This window comes from Rana temporaria, chromosome 3, assembly GCF_905171775.1.
Source record: "Rana temporaria chromosome 3, aRanTem1.1, whole genome shotgun sequence".
Lineage (NCBI taxonomy): Eukaryota > Metazoa > Chordata > Amphibia > Anura > Ranidae > Rana > Rana temporaria.
This window is the reverse complement of record NC_053491.1, coordinates 485,567,046-485,586,327: the sequence shown is the minus strand read 5'-3', so window position 1 is coordinate 485,586,327 and position 19,282 is coordinate 485,567,046.

Genomic DNA, 19,282 nt, shown 5'->3' with positions numbered 1-19,282 from the left:
CAGGACCAGCCGGTCTGGCACAGGAGAGGCCAAGGTGGTAGGAAGGTCGTCCAGCCGGGTCAGCAACAGGCGGACATCGGGGTACCAAGGATCAGGCAGAGGGATGGTCAGAGCAAGCCGAGGTGAGGGCAGGCAGAAGACAGGAACAACGGGAACAAGCCGGGTCTCAGGAACTGGATCAAGCAGGGGTGATAGGTACAGGTACAGGTAGTCTCAGGGGAATGCTGTAGACCGGACAGCAAGAGGCCAGGATCTCAGGACACATTAAATACCCCGTTTTGGCGCCAAATCGGCACCTGCGCGTGCCCGTGCGCCATTACCGCCGGTGCGCGTGCCCGCGCCCACCGCGGTACCGTGGACGCGCACCCCCGTGCGCCGTTGCCGCGATTGCGCGCGCCCCATGTGCGCCGATGCTCCGCTGGCGCCACCTGGTGGCTGAGATAGATCGTGACATTGCCCCCCTCCAAAGGGCAGCCTCCGGATGCCCAACCGAGACATCTCCAGAGGATGAGAGTCCTTGAAGGATTGTATTAGTCTTTCGGCATGTATGTTGTCCTCCGGCTCCCGGAGGACAACATCGTGGAATCAGAAGGATTCTGTGTAGTGGTCCATACGGAGATGTTAACTGGCTACACTGGCTGCCATACGGAGATGTTAACTGCAGCCAGTGTAGCCAGTTAACATCTCCGTATGGACCACTACACAGAATCCTTCTGATTCCACGATCCAGAACGCCTGTGTATCCATCCAGCTCTCCGCCCTGTTGGCTTGTTACAGCCATACTTCTGATCCTCCACCCCATCCCGCACCAGCATTCTGCGAGGTCAGCACCGCCCCCTACTCAGCGTCAGTGAGACGTCCTGTTTCGTCTGAGAGGAGCGTGCGCTGCGACTGCTTACAGAGCACGGGGTCTGACAGCGTCCTTCCTCCCTTCCACAGCTGACGGATCATCTGTCTATCTGCACGTCCCATATATCCCTCCAGGTTATGGTAAGAGAGCGGTACAGTACCCACAGCTGTTGTTGCAAGCTCATCACTTGTGAGACTCTTCACCTATGGGAGAGGTCTGCGTTGTGCAGGAACGCTTCAGTGACTTTTAGCTCTGTGCTCATTGGTTTAAAGGATTATTAACAAGCGGTCAGCTCACACTGTACTGTGTTGCATCACAGAACTGACAATCTGGACACTGTTGCTTTTGAGACTCATACAAGTTTTAAATAAACCTTTCATTTCACATGATTGTGGGACTCCTATAATCTCCTTTGTTTTAGCGCTACTTTGAAGGATATTTCAGATTTGCTTTTTTCTTTCACACCACTCCTGGTGTGCATATCCTTTTAGCTGCCAATCAACGTTGATTTTTCACACATGATATGTTTAAATCTTCCAGTTGTATATGCTTTCAGGTGTAATTTTACACTTGGATATTTTTGGCGCTGTCTTTGTTTTGTTTGTCTAATACTGGTTCTGGTGGACCAGTATCTCGTTCAGGGAAGGGGTTAGGAACATCTGGTTTGAGCAAGGCAACATGGAAGACCGGATGGATCCGGAAAGTCCCAGGTAAGTCAAGTTCGTAGGCTACCTCATTTATCTTCCTCTTAACAGCAAAGGGGCCCACGAACTTAGGGCCTAATTTTTTCGTGGGGCATGCAAGTCTTAAATTTACAGTGGACAGGTAAACTTTGGTTCCGGGCTCTAGGTTGAGTTCTCCCCTTCTTCTCTTGTCAAAGATCTCCTTATTGCGTTCCTGTGTTTTAGTCATTGTTTCCTGCAGGATCCTGTTATTTGAGTTAAAGAAATCCAGGGTCTCTTGGACGGCGGGTACCGTACTTTCTGGAACAGAATTGGACAGGAACAGTGGGTGGAACCCGTAGTTGGCGTAGAAAGGAGACTGTTTGGTGGCAGAGTGGATGGAATTATTATAAGCGAACTCCGCCAGGGGCAGCAGGGACACCCAATCCTCTTGAGAAAAGGAGGAGAAGCAGCGGAGATACTGCTCAAGAGTCTGATTCGTTCTCTCCGTCTGCCCATTTGACTGTGGGTGGTATGCTGAAGAAAAAGACAGGCCGATCTCGAGACTACTGCAGAGTGCCCTCCAGAACCTCGAGGTGAACTGTACCCCACGATCGGACACGATGTCCGCCGGAATGCCGTGGAGCCTGACAATTTCTCTGATGAAAACTTTAGCCGTTTCCGGGGCAGAGGGTGTGCCTTTCAAGGGAACGAAGTGTGCCATCTTTGATAGCCTGTCCACTACCACAAAGATAGTGGTGAAGCCCTCTGACGGAGGAAGTTCCACAATGAAATCCATGGAGATTCTTCTCCATGGTCTCTCTGGTACGGGTAAAGGTTTAAGGAGTCCCCAGGCTCTGAGCTTACTACCCTTGTTTTGAATGCACGTGGTGCACGATTCTACATAGTCCTTGCAGTCCTTCAAAAGTTGGGGCCACCAAAAGGTGCGTTGCAGAAGTTCAGAGGTCTTTTGTACACCGAAGTGCCCCGCCAGCTTGTGATCATGACAAGAGCCCAAAACATTCATTCGTAGCCCCTCAGGCACGAAGATCTTATCCTGATGCCATAGCAACCTGTCCCTGGATTGTAGGTCCAGATTAGATGAAGAAGAAATGTCAGCAGAAGCTTGCCTGATTTGGGGTAATAAGTTTCTTTGCAATAACAAAAAGTTCCCTGACGACAGGATAGTATCCGAGGGACTGAGGAACTCCGAACTGGCGTACATGCGGGAAAGAGCGTCCAGCTTGATATTTTTTGACCCTGGCCTGTACGTGATGTGGAATGCAAATCTCGTAAAAAAAAGTGCCCACCTGGCCTGGCGTGGTTTGTCTCTTGGCCACCTTCAAGTACTCAAGATTTTTGTGGTCCGTATAAATCAAAATTGGGTGCGCTGCGCCCTCCAGGAGGTACCGCCACTCCTCCAGAGCGGCTTTTATTGCCAACAGCTCTCGGTCCCCAACATCATAGTTTTTCTCTGCGTCAGATAACTTACGGGAAAAGTACGCGACGGGATGTAACAGAGCCTTGGGGCCCTGCCTTTGAGAGAGGACTGCCCCAACCGCCGTTTCAGACGCATTCACTTCGAGAATGTATGGTAAGCTTGCATCGGGATGTCTGAGAATGGATGCCAAAGTGAATAAGTCCTTCAGAGTTTCAAAGGCTGTTTGGGCCTCTGGTGTCCAACGGAATCGAGCAGACTGTTTAGTCAGATCCGTTATAGGAGCAATGATGTTGGAGAAGGCTTTGATGAACTTCCTATAAAAATTTGCAAACCCAACGAATCGCTGAACGCCCTTTCGGTCTGTAGGTGCTGGCCAGTCAAGAATTGCAGAAACCTTCTGAGGGTCCATCTCAACGCCTTTTACCGAGATTATAAGTCCCAGGAACTGTATACTTGAGCGCTCGAACTCGCATTTATTGGGTTTGGCGTACAGTCCATGAATTCGAAGTCGCTCAAGCACATTCCTAACGTGTACCCGGTGTTTCTCCAGGGAAGGGGAGAAGATCAGGATATCATCCAAATAGACAATAACAAAAAGGTCCAGATAGTCTCTAAAAATGTCGTTCACGAAGTGTTGGAATGTTGCCGGGGCATTACAGAGCCCGAAACGGGTACGGAAAGCGGTCTTCCACTCATCCCCCTCGCGTATGCGGACTAGGTTGTAGGCCCCGCAAAGATCTAATTTGGTAAAGACGACCGCGGACCCAAGACGCTGGAATAGTTCGGGTACCAGGGGAAGAGGATACCGTTTTTTAATAGTTATTTTATTGAGTTCCCTGTAGTCCACACAGGGGCGAAGGGAATGGTCTTTCTTTTCAACAAAAAAAATGCCTGCTCCCGCAGGTGATGTGGATGGACGAATGAACCCCTTCCTCAGACTATCGTCGATGTAAGTTTTCAAAGTCTCAAGTTCTAGTCCCGTCAAGGGGAAGATCCTCCCGAAGGGGACTTCGGCACCTGGAAGGAGTTCGATGGGGCAATCATAGGCCCTGTGTGGTGGGAGGGTCTCAGCCCCCTTCTTGCTAAAGACATCCAGATAGTCGTGATAAGTCTCTGGAACAGATTGACGGGTCTCAATGTCAGAGTCCATGCAGAGTAGCGGCAGAGGAGGAGATGGCAACTGCAGACAGTGTTGCCGGCAGAACGTAGAGTTGAAGTTAACTTTGCCCGTAGTCCAGTCAATCTGTGGATTGTGGATTTGAAGCCATGGTACTCCTAGTATGACAGGAAACAGGGGAGAATCAATCACATCCAGGCATAAAAGTTCATGATGATTATCGGAAATGGTGGTGGCAAGGGGCTGGGTTTCTCGGGTGACTGGTCCAGATCTTAATACTGAGCCATCCGCTAAATAGACAGAGAGTCCAACAGTCCTAGGGCGAAGAGGGATCTGATGTCTGATGGCGAAGGACTGATCCAGAAAGCAGCTGCAGGCCCCTGAATCAATAATGGCGCTGGTTTGTATAGTCCCTCCTGGAAGCTGGAAGAAAATAGGGATAGCCAGATGAGCGGAATTGCTTGGAAGAACAGGTAGATGAACAGACGACATAGACAGACACTTACGAAGCTTGATGGGACAGGTCCTCACATAGTGTCCGGCCTCCCCGCAATACAGGCACAGGTTGTTGGCTCTACGACGTTGGCATTCCTCGGGCGTAAGTGAGGGGCGAAGGAGGCCTAGCTGCATAGACTCTGAGGTGTCAGGAACAGAAGAAGCTGAGGGAACCGGTGGAGCTGTATGAGGAACGGAGGGTACTCGTGGCATCATCCAGACCGGACGAGATGGGGTAGTGGCCCTTTCAGTTCTGCGCTCCCTCAGACACTGATCGATCTGAATGGTCAAGTTAATTAATGCCTCCAAGGTCCCTGGGACTCCTACCCGGGCCAACTCGTCCTTAAGCAGTTCAGACAGGCCAAGGCGAAATTGGTAGCAGAGGGCCGAGTCATTCCAGGTTGTGTCTGAACACCATTTGCGGAATTCGGACACATAGTCCTCTGCCGGTCTACGACCCTGCTGTAGAGCATGTAGGGCGGCTTCTGCGGTGGCGGTCTGATGTGGGTCCTCATAAAGCAGGGACATGGCTTGGAAGAAGGTATTTAAGTTATCCAGTGATACGTCCTTGTTCTCCATGAGACGATGAGCCCAAGCTTGCGGTTTGCCTGACAGCAGCGAAATTACGAAGCCCACTTTGGTAGCTTCTAGGGAAAAGGTCCGTGGTTGGAGAGCAAAGTACAGATTGCAAGCATTGTGAAAGGCCCGAAATTTGCTACGTTCTCCTGAGAACCTCTCAGGCATGGGAACTTTAGGCTCGGGTGGTAGCATGATCACGGATGGAGAAGCGGATGCCCCAGAAGCCGCCGAGGAGGTGGAAGGAGTGGATAAAGCCTGGACACGATTCTCCAAACGCGTGTAGCCCTCTTGCAGGGTTCGGACGGCCTGGGTCAGTCCTTCAAGGTGGCGGCAGAGTTCCTGCATAGGATCCACTCCCTGCGCGGGCTCAAACATGGCTGTCCGGTACTGTCACGTACCTTGAGGATGAGCCCGACGTGCAGGAAGTGGCAGCCGTTACTCCTCTGATCCCGGGACCCCTGGTAGAGTAGACAGGGGGAACGGGAATGCAGAGTCGCACAAGCGCCAGGGATGACGCTGATGCAGGGGCTGGATGGAGCTTCTGCGGAGTCTGAAGAAGTCTCTGGAGGACAGGTGCAGGCAGGTACGTAGCCGCCAGGAAGCTGCGGCACAGGAACAGCAGGTACAGCCGGAAGATGCGGTGTTCAGAAGGTCTGGCAACAACAGGTCCCAGAAGACAGCACATAGTCCCAGAAGACCGAGAGGAGCAGGACCAGCCGGTCTGGCACAGGAGAGGCCAAGGTGGTAGGAAGGTCGTCTAGCCGGGTCGGCAACAGGCTGACATCGGGGTACCAAGGATCAGGCAGAGGGATGGTCAGAGCAAGCCGAGGTCAGGGCAGGCAGAAGATGGGAACAAGCCGGGTCTCAGGAACTGGATCAAGCAGGGGTGATAGGTACAGGTACAGGTAGTCTCAGGGGAACGCTGTAGACCGGACAGCAAGAGGCCAGGATCTCAGGACACATTAAATACCCCGTTTTGGCGGCAAATCGGCACCTGCGCGTGCCCGTGCGCCGTTACCGCCGGTGCGCGCGCCCGCCGCGGTACCGTGGACACGTGCGCCGTTGCCACGATTGCGCGCGCCCCGTGTGCGCCGATGCCCCGCTTGCGCCACCTGGTGGCTGAGATAGATCGTGACATATACACTGCACACACATACTGTACTACTGCACTTGCATCCCTAAAATATACCTTAATTATTCATGCAGAGAATTATATGAATTATGTCACAGGTGGCTCCGCCCTTGGTTACTTAAAGTGGTTGTAAACCCCCACCCGGGGGTTACACCAACAGGTAAGCCTAGATTAAGGCTTACCTGTAGGTGTTTGCAATATCTCCTAAACCTACACGGTTTAGGAGATATTTGCCAATAGGTATACACCGTTGTCTACGCTGCGCAGGCACAGTAAAAACCCCATTCATAAAAATGGCAATGCCGTATTTGACGGCTCCCGCACACATGTGACGTCATCGCTGCTCCAGTCAATCACAGTGCCGGAACAACCATAACCGTAAGTAACCTTCTGACATGTCTGCGGCCGGAGGGGGAGACGAGGACGGCTCCGGGGGCTTCGATTCTAAGGTAAGTAATGCATATTGAGCTAGTATGCTAGTCATACTAGCTCATTATGGCTTTGTCTTGAATGTGTATTTTATTTTTTTCAAGGGTTTACAACCACTTTAGGAGTAGGGATGAGCTTTGAGTTCGAATCGAACTCATGTTCAACTTGAACATTGCCTGTTCGCCTGTTCAGCAAACAGCGAACTGTTTGGGGTATTCAAACCCAGTTAAAGTCTCTGGGAGATATCTAAAGTGCTAATTGTAAAGGCTAATATGCAAGTTATTGTCCTAAAAAGTGTTTTTGGGACCCGGGTCCTGTCCCAGGGGACATGTATCAATGCAAAAAAAAGTTTTAAAAACTGACGTTTTTTCAGGAGCAGTGAATTTAACCACGTAAGGACCCCTTCACGCCGATATACGTCGGCAGAATAGCAAGGCTGGGCACAATCACGTACCTGTACGTGTCTCTTTAAGCCCAGCTGTGGGGTCGAAGCTCCGTGACCGCGGGACACGCGGACCTGATCGCCGCCGGTGTCCCGCGATCGGTCACCGGAGCTGAAGATCGGGGAGAGGTGAGTGTAAACACACCTTCCCTGTTCTTCGTTGTGGCAGTGTCATTGATCGTCTGTTCCCTGATATAGGGAATGGATATTTGGGGGGAACTCCATGTCATTTTTTTTTTTTAATTGACGGCGGGGTTGCCCCTTTATATCCATACCAGACCCGAAGGGCCTTGTAATTGAACTTGGGGGGACCCCCACGCTTAGTTTTTTTTTTATGAATGATTTTTCTCTGTATTGCCGGGAGTCGACAATTCATTATAGCCGTGAGTGATTTTAAATTACTTTTTTTCCTTCAGAAATTACACTTTGTGCACGGACAGTTCTAAGCACTGGAAACATGCGCTATTTCACAAGCATACTAGACACCCCCCCAGGTTCGATATTTAAAGGAATATTTCACTTTTATTGTTTCACCTTAAGCATTATTAAATTCACTGCTCCCAAAAAAAACAGACTTTTTTAAAACTTTTTTTTGCTTTGATACATGTCCCCTGGGGCAGGACCTGGGTCCCCAAACATTTTTTAGGACAATAACTTGCATATTAGCCTTTAAAATTAGCATTTTAGATTTCAAATGTTCGAGTCCCATAGAATTTAACGGGTTCTAAAGTTCACACAAACTTTTGGTCTGTTCGCAGGTTCTGGTGCAAACCAAACGGGGGGGGTGTTCGGCTCATCCCTTTCTAAGAGCTGTCAGACAGGTCACGCTTCATTCGGCCGGGTGCCTCCTATGGAGGCTGTATCGTTCGTGGTGGCGGGTCGTAGAAGGATTACAGTGCTGGAATTTTTTTATTTATTTAAAGGACTTGTCCCAAGCTGTGTGTGTTTTTTTTACTTGTTTTACTCTTTTTTGGGTGAAATGGTAGGGGTACAATGTACCCTGTTACCAATTCACATAGGGTGGTGGCATCTGGGGGTCCCCTTTGTTAAAGCAGGCTTTCAGATTCCAATAAGCCCCCCCACCTGCAGACCCCCACCGGGCAAGGGTTGTGGGGATGAGGCCCTTGTCCCCATCAACATGGGGACATCCTCCCCGTGTTGAGGACATGTGGCCTGGTACGGTTCAGGGGGGGGGGGGCGCTCTCGTCCCCCCCTCTTTTCCTGTGGCCTGCCAAGTTGCATGCTTGGATAAGGGTCTGGTATGGATTTTTGGGGGGGACTCCACGCCATTTTTTTATGGTAATGGACTGGAGTAAAGGAATATAAATGAATATTTCACTTTTATTGTTTCACTTTAAGCATTTTTAAAATCACTGCTCCCGAAAAAACTGCAGTTTTTAAAACTTTTTTTTGTATTGATACATGTCCCCTGGGGCAGGACCCGGGTCCCCAAATTATTTTTATGACAATAACTTGCATATCAACCTTTAAAATGAGCACTTTTGATTTTTCATGTTCGCGTCCCATAGACTTTAACGGTGTTCGAATACATTTTTTGCCTGTTCGCATGTTCTGTTGCAAACCGAACCAGGGGGTGTTCCGTTCATCCCTACTCGTGGAATGCTTTGACCCTTAAAAATCTCCATAGGCGACATTTAAACATTTCTACAGGTTACCAGTTTTTAGTTACAGAGAAGGTCTAGTACTAGAATTATTGCTCTCGCTCTAACAATCACGGCGTATGTAACCTGTGTGGTGTAAACACCGTTTTCATATGCAGGCGCGACTTACGTATGCGTTTGCTTCTGCGCACGAGCTAGGGGCAGGACGAGGTGCTATAAAAAATAAATTACACTGTCCTTTAAAAAAAAAAAAATTTGGGTCACTTTTATTCCTCTTACAAGGAATGTAATAGAAAAAAAGGAATGACAGTACCCCTTTAATGTGAGATTTGGAGTAAAAAATATCTCAGATCTCACATTTACACTTAAATGCAATTATAGATATATATATTATATATATATATATATATATATATATATATATATATATATATATATATATATATATATATATATATATATATATATATATATTTTGTAGTGGCCTGCTCCTGTTGAACAGGCGCTGCTGTCAATTTAGTGGGGTCTGAGTTGTTATTTGGCTCAGACTAATATGATTAATGGCAAATTTAGCCTCTGTTCCAGCCATGACTGTGCTGAGAGTTGCACCATTGTTCACCAGGGGGTGTCATTACCACTTCAGGCCAAGGGTGGCAGCAGCAAGGTCAGGGTGCATTAGGTGTTCCCCTCAGCAGCGAATCAGTTTAAGTCGTTGCCTCGCTGTGCATGCTGGGGAGGGGTACTTAAGGGACAGACGCCATTGGCAGGGGGTCCGTTGTATGCGCCTCGTGGCTCGCCTGGCCTGAGGTGCGTGTCCTGAATCCTGACTCTGGGACCACGTTGGTCCGGGGTCTCGGCTTAGCCTGGTAGGCGCAGTAGTCAGACTGGGGCCTGCCTTTTCAGAGCTGATCCTGTACCGTCCGTCCTGCGGGAGGAGGTGGCTTGATGAAGGAAGCCAGGGGAGGACCTATCCTGGAGGGGGCCATGCAAGAGGCTGGTACCTTGGGAGAAGGCCTGGAAACTTAATCGAAGGATGCACCGTACACCGAGGGGCTTGACAGTGTCGCCTGTCGGGTCTAAAGTTTTACTAAAGCTAAGCTGGAGAAATCCGGGTGCTGAATCCTGTGGCAGGGGATTCTGGACCAAAAGTGTCTCCTCATAAGGGAAGGTCTGTGGCAGAGACTGTACTTTATTCCGTGCACCATCCCAGCTGCTAGGCCGGTGAGAGGGACCTATCCGGGTGAGCAATACCCACTCTGTCTAGAGTGGCGACGAGAACTGTTTTCTGGGAGCAGGAGTGTTTCCTATTTGTAATTATACACCTGAACCTACCTACCCTTCCACCCCTTTACTTCTTTTCTATCAAAGTTCTGCAAATAAATCTCAGAAAAAGAAGTGTATCTTGTGGGTATTAAAATTCTTTGGACTCTCTTTTTACCCTGGACAGCGAGAACATAGGGGTAACGTGCCACCCAAAATTACTCAGCAGCTCCTTCGGAGGGAAATTTTACATATATATATATATATATATATATTTTTTTTATTTTTTCAATAAAAATAAATGACCCCTTTAAGACCATTGGGGGAAGTGACGTTTGATGTCGCTTCCGCCATCCAATGGTATGGAGCCAAGTGGGGCCATCTTTCCCTCGCTAGGCATCCAGCCTCACAGGGGGGAGGATGCGATCGTCTCCGCCGCTACCAATGGCTTTTCTTGGCATAAAGGGGGTGTTGACAGGGCCGGCCTTAGGTGTTCAGGCGCCCTGTGCGAGCTAATCCTGTGGAGCCCCCTCCCCCCCAGACCGCTAGACACTGACCGCTACACAATACACACTGACCGCTACAAAATACACACACTGACACTACAGCATTGGTGCATTTTACTATAGATCTATTGGTGGACTACAAGGTCCAGAATTTTACTATAGGAGGTATTGGTGGACTACAAGGCCCAGCATTTTAGGCCCACCAATGCCTCCTATAGTAAAATGCTGGGCCTCGTAGTCCACCAGGACTCCCTTTACCTTATATTCGTCCCCCCTTGATTAGATCAGGGAACCCACCCATCAGTGTCCCCTTCCCCACCAAAGACCCCCATTAGACTGCCTTACCGAGAGCCGCTTTGAGCCAGGAAGTGTGGGAGCCGGAGTTTGGGGGGTGGAGCTCCTCTACTGTAGTGTCGTTTTCCTTCCTTTCATTGTGTGGAGAAGTGTGTCAGCGAAACACAGGATTCAGGACACATCCAAACTGGTACACTCACAGGCCTGCTGTTAGCATACAGCCACCCCCTGAGGATGGAAAGAGGTGGGGGGGAGGGAGGTGAGAGAGAGAGAGGGGGAGAGGGAGAGAGAGATTAAAAAAAGAGTGGGAGAGAGGAGGGGGTGAGAGGAGGGGCGAGAGAGAGATTAAACAAAGAGGGGGAGAGAGAGATTAAAAAAAGAGTGGGAGAGAGGAGGAGGTGAGGGGGGGAGAGAGAGGGGGGGTGAGTTGGTGAGGATGAGAGAGGGGGGATTAAAGAGTGGTGGGAGAGAGGAGGGGGTGAGAGAGAGAGGGGGGAGAAAGAGGGGGTTGGGTGAGTTGGTGGGGGGTGAGGATGAGAGAGAGGGGGGATTAGAGAAAGAGTGGTGGGTGGGAGAGAGGAGGTGACCGAGGGGCTAAGTGAGAGAGTGAGGGGGGTAAGCTGACACAGAGGAGAGTGGGGTGAGACGGAGGAGAGTGGGGTGAGACGGAGGAGAGTGGGGTGAGACGGAGGAGAGTAGGGTGAGACGGAGGAGAGTGGGGTGAGACGGAGGAGAGTAGGGTGAGACGGAGGAGAGTAGGGTGAGACGGAGGAGAGTAGGGTGAGACGGAGGAGAGTGGGGTGAGACAGAGGAGAGGGGGTAAGCTTACACAGAGGAGGGTGACACAACAGAGGAGAGGGGGGGTGACACAACAGAGGAGAGTGGGGGTGACACAACAGAGGAGAGGGAGGGTGACACAACAGAGGAGAGGGAGGGTGACACAACAGAGGAGAGGGGGGTGACACAACAGAGGAGGGGGGGTGACACAACAGAGGAGAGGGGGGTGACACAACAGAGGAGAGGGGGGGTGACACAACGGAGGAGAGGGGGGGTGACACAAGGGAGGAGAGGGGGGGTGACACAAGGGAGGAGAGGGGGGGTGACACAAGGGAGGAGAGGGGGGGGTGACACATCAGAGGAGAGGGGGGTGACACATCAGAGGAGAGGGGGGTGACACAAGAGAGGAGAGGGGGTGACACAAGAGAGGAGAGGGGGGGTGACACAAGAGAGGAGAGGGGGGGTGACACAAGAGAGGAGAGGGGGGGTGACACAAGAGAGGAGAGGGGGGGGTGACACAAGAGAGGAGAGGGGGGTGACACAAGAGAGGAGAGGGGGGGTGACAAGAGAGGAGAGGGGGGGGTGACACAAGGGAGGAGAGGGGGGGTGACACAACAGAGGAGAGGGGGGGTGACACAACAGAGGAGAGGGGGGGTGACACAACAGAGGAGAGGGGGGTGACACAACAGAGGAGAGGGGGGTGACACAACAGAGGAGAGGGGGGTGACACAACAGAGGAGAGGGGGGGGTGACACAACGGAGGAGAGGGGGGGTGACACAAGGGAGGAGAGGGGGGGTGACACAAGGGAGGAGAGGGGGGGTGACACAAGGGAGGAGAGGGGGGGTGACACAAGGGAGGAGAGGGGGGTGACACATCAGAGGAGAGGGGGGTGACACATCAGAGGAGAGGGGGGTGACACAAGAGAGGAGAGGGGGTGACACAAGAGAGGAGAGGGGGGTGACACAAGAGAGGGGGGGTGACACAAGAGAGGAGAGGGGGGTGACACAAGAGAGGAGAGGGGGGGTGACACAAGAGAGGAGAGGGGGGGTGACACAAGAGAGGAGAGGGGGGTGACACAAGAGAGGAGAGGGGGGTGACACAAGAGAGGAGAGGGGGGGTGACACAAGGGAGGAGAGGGGGGGGGTGACACAAGGGAGGAGAGGGGGGTGACACAACAGAGGAGAGGGGGGTGACACAACAGAGGAGAGGGGGGTGACACAAGAGAGGAGAGGGGGGGTGACACAAGGGAGGAGAGGGGGGTGACACAACAGAGTAGAGGGTGACACAACAGAGGAGAGGGGGGTGACACAAGAGAGGAGAGGGGGGGTGACACAACAGAGGAGAGGGGGGGTGACACAACAGAGTAGAGGGGGGTGACACAAGAGAGGAGGGGGACACGAGAGAGGAGAGGGGGGGGTGACACAAGAGAGGAGAGGGGGGTGACACAACAGAGGAGAGGGGGGGTGACACAACAGAAAAGAGGGTGACACAACAGAGGAGAGGGTGACACAACAGAGGAGAGGGGGGGTGACACAACAGAGTAGAGGGGGGTGACACAAGAGAGGAGGGGGGACACGAGAGAGGAGAGGGGGGGTGACACAAGAGAGGAGAGGGGGGTGACACAACAGAGGAGAGGGGGGGGTGACACAACAGAAAAGAGGGTGACACAACAGAGGAGAGGGTGACACAACAGAGAGGGTGACACAATAGAGGAGAGGGTGACACAACAGAGGAGGGGGGTGACACAAGAGAGGAGAGGGGGGGTGACACAAGAGAGGAGAGGGGGGGTGACACAACAGAGGAGAGGGTGACACAACAGAGGAGAGGGTGACACAACAGAGAGGGTGACACAATAGAGGAGAGGGTGACACAACAGAGGAGGGGGGGGTGACACAAGAGAGGAGAGGGGGGGTGACACAAGAGAGGAGAGGGGGGGTGATACAAGAGAGGAGGGGGGGTGACACAAGAGAGGAGGGGGGGTGACACAAGAGAGGAGAGGGGGGTGACACAAGAGAGGAGATGGGGGGTGACACAGAGGAGGGAGGTATGCTGACAGAGCAGATGAATAGGACTTACATCGTGAGGTAGGACTCCGGGAGCAAGCAGGCACGATGATTCGTATCCACAGTGCAGCCCCGCCCACGCCTCCACACATGTCCAGCACAGCCATTCACAGACCCCATATCTGCTTCCCGGCCCGCCCCGCACATGGCCCGTTCGGCCAATCACAGGGAACCCACTGTCTCAAAGCGCAGCGCAGAGAACGGATTCATGCGCGCCGCCCGAGACAGAGATCCGGCTGCTACAAGCCACAGGACGGTGGAATGTGTACCCGGGCAAAACAGGTGGCAAGTGGCAACCCTATGCACGCCGCCCCTGTTCCCAACGGCGCTTTGTGCGGGCGCACAGCCCGCACACCGCAAAGGCCGGCCCTGGGTGTTGACAGCGACCATATGACCAACCAAGAGGCTGGGGAGTGGCCAATGGAATGTCACAAGTTTACAACTGTACCGTGGCTATTCCTTGTAAACAGTTTTATACCGATATTCATATCTTCTCTTCATATATGGACAGATTGCATTCTGGAAACCGGTAGATTGTTGTCCAGCATCCAGTAAATGTGTACTTTACCAGCCTCTTCCTTGTTATAATGAATAGAGTCAGTGATTCGTACCGATTTTTTTTTATGTTTTTTATGTTTTTTGTGTTTTAATTCATAACTGGAGCATAGTAAACTGTGTTTGCTATGCCTCTGTTTATAAATGAACAGGAAGCCTCTGTACAGAGCTGTTCCTGTTCATTGATTCTGTGCAGCTGAGGCTGTGAAGAAAAGGGGGTGATTAATCTGTCCTCACCCCTATTCCCTGTCTCAAAAGTGAGACATCAGAGGTCTGTTTAGACCCCTGATATTTCACCAAAGCCCCCCCCCCAATAGGGGTCCTAAAAAATATGTAAAAAAAATCTAAAAAATACAACAAAAATAAAAACCTACTGACACTGGTGGTGGAACTACCAGGGTTGCAAAGGTTGCACTTGAGACTGGGCTCTGGCATTCCGCCACCGTGGGGAGACCCCAAGATGCCAAAAAGGTGGCCCGCTGCGGGCCCATATTAAAGGGTCCCACGATGGGAGTAAAGAGCCAGTAGGAAGGGCCCCAGTTGGGGGCCAAGAGGGCTCTTCATGGCTTCTTGCCCAGGCCCTGAAGGTTCTAGTTATGCCTCTGTATGAACTTAATATTAAAGTGTCTTGGTCCTGTCTGATTTTATGAATGATGTGTAGATTTTGAAAATCAGAACTGAAGGATTTTGTTATAGTTTTATGATGGGTCAATCCCAGTCCCCTCAGGGAAGTGATAATCTGTAGATGTTTATTCTAAAATGTAGAGAAAGCAAATCAGCCACTGAATTTTTATCTTGCCTCGGCCAATCCCTGGGGGAGGGTGCCCAGGTGGTGGCTGGGAGTGATCATAAGTAGTCTGAATCCTGGAGCTGCTCTGTTCTTCTACAGGAGGAGAGGTTCCAAGACTGAAGGGCTGCTGCCCATCCAGGCAATCCATCTGAAGACTCTGTTGCTTTCATTGAGGTCCCAGCAGTGCATAGCTCTGGGGGAACCTATCCTGCTGCAAAATTTTTGGAAGCTAAAAGGGGGATTTTACCTAGCATCCAGTCTGGAGAGTTCACTAAGTAATTGTCTGCCTAACACAGGAGGGAAGCATCCCAGTACCCAAGGACTTATGAGTACAGACCTGAGTGCCAGATCTGGCTGCTGTTAACCCCTGGTGCACTAATACTAAGGCTTGCCTGGCCTGGAGCATTGCTTATGGTGTTCCAGTGCTGTCCATTCTCTGGAGGCAATTTAGAAATACAGTGGAACCTCGGATTACGAGAGTAATACGCTCCAGGAGAATGCTCGTAATCCAAAGTACTCGCATATCAAAGCGAGTTTCCCCATTGAAGTCAATGGAAACTAAAATAATTTGTTCGGCAATGGCATGCAATACCACATGCGGCTAGAGGCGGGGGGCACCAGAGAGCCTCAGAAATGGCCGGAAAGGCCCGAGGACAGTTCGGCTGACCTTGGAAAGACTCCATTCCCAAGCCTTTCCGAGGTTTGCCGAGCTGTCCTCGGACCTTTCCGTGCATTTCCGAATGGCGCCGATCGGCTGCGTTCAGCTCGGGTGCCCCCCTCCTCAGGCCAAATGGGGTACTGCACAACACTTTGGCCTGAATCCTGCTAGTTTTGCGAGACAACACTCGCAAATGAGCTAGAATATTTTAAAATACAGCGCTCGTATCGCGAAACGCTCGTTAACCGCGTTACCCGCAATCCGAGGTTCCACTGTAGTCATGAGTTTCCTGTTACTACTGTTGAGCACTCTGGAGACTCCCACAACTTCCTGTCCTATCTAAGTTATTCAGCAATAAATACTGAAAAAAGGCAACCCCTAGACTTTACATTGAGCCAGAGCAATGAATGCTGCTGTGTGCCTGTACTAGTGAGAGAGGAACCTGGGACAGGATCAACGGCCCCTTTGGGGTAAGTTCTACAGGTGTAACTGTAAGTATGTCTTTGCTGCTGTGTGAGAAATAACTTCAAATTGCAACTTTGAGAAATAAAATCACATTGTATTTACGTTCTTCATTTTCTGACAAAATTGTGGCAAAAAACAAATTACAACTTCAAAAAAACTTGCCTCTTACTAAATACCTTGGACTGTCTATTTTACAAAAAGGGGTCATTTGCAGGATGTTTGTACTTATCTGGCATTTAAGGACCTCAAGAAATTCCATACATTGTAACCTGCACACAGACTAAATAACACACACCAATATTTAATTTTTTTTTACCGAAAAAGAAATGTAACAGCATATATTTGGGCCTAAATTTATGAAGAAAAATTATTTGTTTGCAACATTTTATAACCAAACTAAGAAAAATTTAAACCGTGTTAATTAAATAATACCAAGAGAAAGCTGTCTGAAAAAAAATGAAATCAATTTCATTTCGGTGTTGAATGACTGAGTAATCGTCATTCAAAGTGTGACAGCGCTGAAAATGGCCTGGCCAGGAAGGGGGTTAAACATTCATCAAGTGGTTAAAGTGTATAGGAGATAATTGATTGGGTTTGAGATTGGGTAACTGTACATTAACCCTTTATTGTGACGCTTCCATCGGCACAGAGACCTGCACCCCCCAACTCACTGACACCCCAACACTGAGCCATCAGCACAGAGACCTGCACCCCCAACTCACTGACACCCCAACACTGAGCCATCAGCAAAGAGACCAGCACCCCCACTCTCTGACACCCCAACACTGATCCATCAAAGAGACCTGCACCCCCAAACTCACTGACACCCCAACACTGATCCATCATCACAGAGACCTGCACCCCCACTCATTGATACCCCAAAACTGAGCCATCAGCACAGAGACCTGCACCCCCACTCACTGACACCCCAACACTGATCCATCAGCACACAGACTTGCACCCCCCAACTCACTGACACCCTAACGCTGAGCCATCAGCAAAGAGACCTACACCCCCCAACTCACTGACACCCCAACGCTGGTCCATCAAAGAGACCTGCAACCCCCCACTCATTGATACCCCAACACTGAGCCATCAGCACAGAGACCTGCACCCCCAACTCACTGATACCCCAAAACTGATCCATCAGCACAGAGACCTGCACCTCCCAACTCACTCACACCCCAACACTGATACATCAGCAGAGAGACCTGCACCCCACAACTTACTGACACCTCAACACTGATCCATCAGCACAGAGACCTGCACCCCCCACTCACTGACACCCCAACACTGATCCATCAGCACAGAGACCTGCACCCCCCCCCACTCACTGACACCTCAACACTGATCCATCAGCACAGAGACCTGCACCTCCCAATTCACTGACACCCCAACACTGATCCATCAGCACAGAAACCTGCACCCCCCACTCACTGACACCCCACAACTGATCCATCAGCACAGAGACCAACACCCCCACTCACTGACACCCCAACACTGATCCATCAGCACAGAAACCTGCACCCCCCACTCACTGACACCCCAACACTGATCAATCAGCACAGAAACCTGCATCCCCTTATTCACTGACACCCCAACACTGATCCATCAGCACAGAGACCCACACCCCCAACTCACTGACACCCCAACACTGATCCAACAGTACAGAGATGGATGGGGAGGGAGATTGCTGATGTCACACACTGGGCTATCTGTGTAACATTTACAGAGAAAGTAATATGTCAGAATGTAGATAGATGGATAGATAAAAGTATCAAAAGTATTGGGACACCTGCCTTTACATGCACATGAACTTTAATGACATCCCAGTCTTAGTCCGTAGGGTTCGATATTGAGTTGGCCCCGCCCTTTGCCGCTATAACATCTTCAACTCTTCTGGGAAGGCCGTCCACAAGGTTTAGGAGTGTGTCTATGGGAATGTTTGACTATTCTTCCAGAAGAACGTTTGTGAGGTCAGGCACTGATGTTGGATGAAAGACCTGGCTCGCAGCCTCCACTCTAATTCATCCCAATGGTGTTCTATCAGGTTGAGGTCAGGACTCTGTGCAGGCCAAGTCAAGTTCCTCCACCCCAGTGCACAAAGCAAGGTCCATAAAGACATGGATGAACGAGTTTGGGGTGGAGGAACTTTCATTCAACAGCCTGACCTCACAAACATTCTTCTGAAAGAATAGTCAAACATTCCCATAGACACTCCTAAACCTTGTGGACGGCCTTCCCAGAAGAGTTGAAGGTCTTATAGCTGCAAAGGGCGGGGCCAACTCAATATTGAACCCTACGGCCTAAGACTGGGATGCCAATAAAATTCATGTGTGTGTAAAGGCAGGCGTCCCAATACTTTTGGTAATATAGTGTGGATAATTGACAGATAATAAATAGTTATATAGATTATTATATAGAATAGACCGCACACCTCTGATCATTAGGAATGTGTTGTGAGTAACTGCAAAAATATTCCGCCCAATCACAGCGATCGGGGAGTGACAGAGGGAGAAATCTTATTTATAGTAGAAAACCTGCAGGGCAACAATTGAAGTCCAACCCACTGCCTTATCCTATTGGCTGAATATTCCACCAATCCTATCCCTTCTTCCTATGAGGTCACCAGTCTCTGGGCAGAATTCTACTAATAATACCTTCTACAGATCTTTATACAACCTCCCCATACACCTATCCCAGCATGAAGGGGCTCAGTGAAGGTGGTGGTGAAGGTGTGGAGGAGTCGGATCGTGTCAAACTGATCATAAAAGGAGATCCGCCCGGCCTCATAATCCAGATATATCCTGACTGCGTTACTGGTATTGTCAAATAAGTCTATTGCCTCGTTGTCATGTTTCAGCCGATACTTTCGACCATTTCTGGCCAAACACCAGGACTTGTTATTATTTCCAATACACGCCTCCCTTCCTGTCCTGTCCATACTGGGGTAACACACCCCGACTCTCCAGTTCTCCGATCCCCTGACATACACATCCCAGTAATGTCTCCCTGAGGAGAATCTCTGACTGCTCAACACCTGAGGAGAATCTCGAAATCTCTCTGGAGTTTCTGGAAGATTCTGCTCTGTATCTGACTTGGATACGGTTTTCCAGCCATCTGATATCTGTAGACTTGTATGCA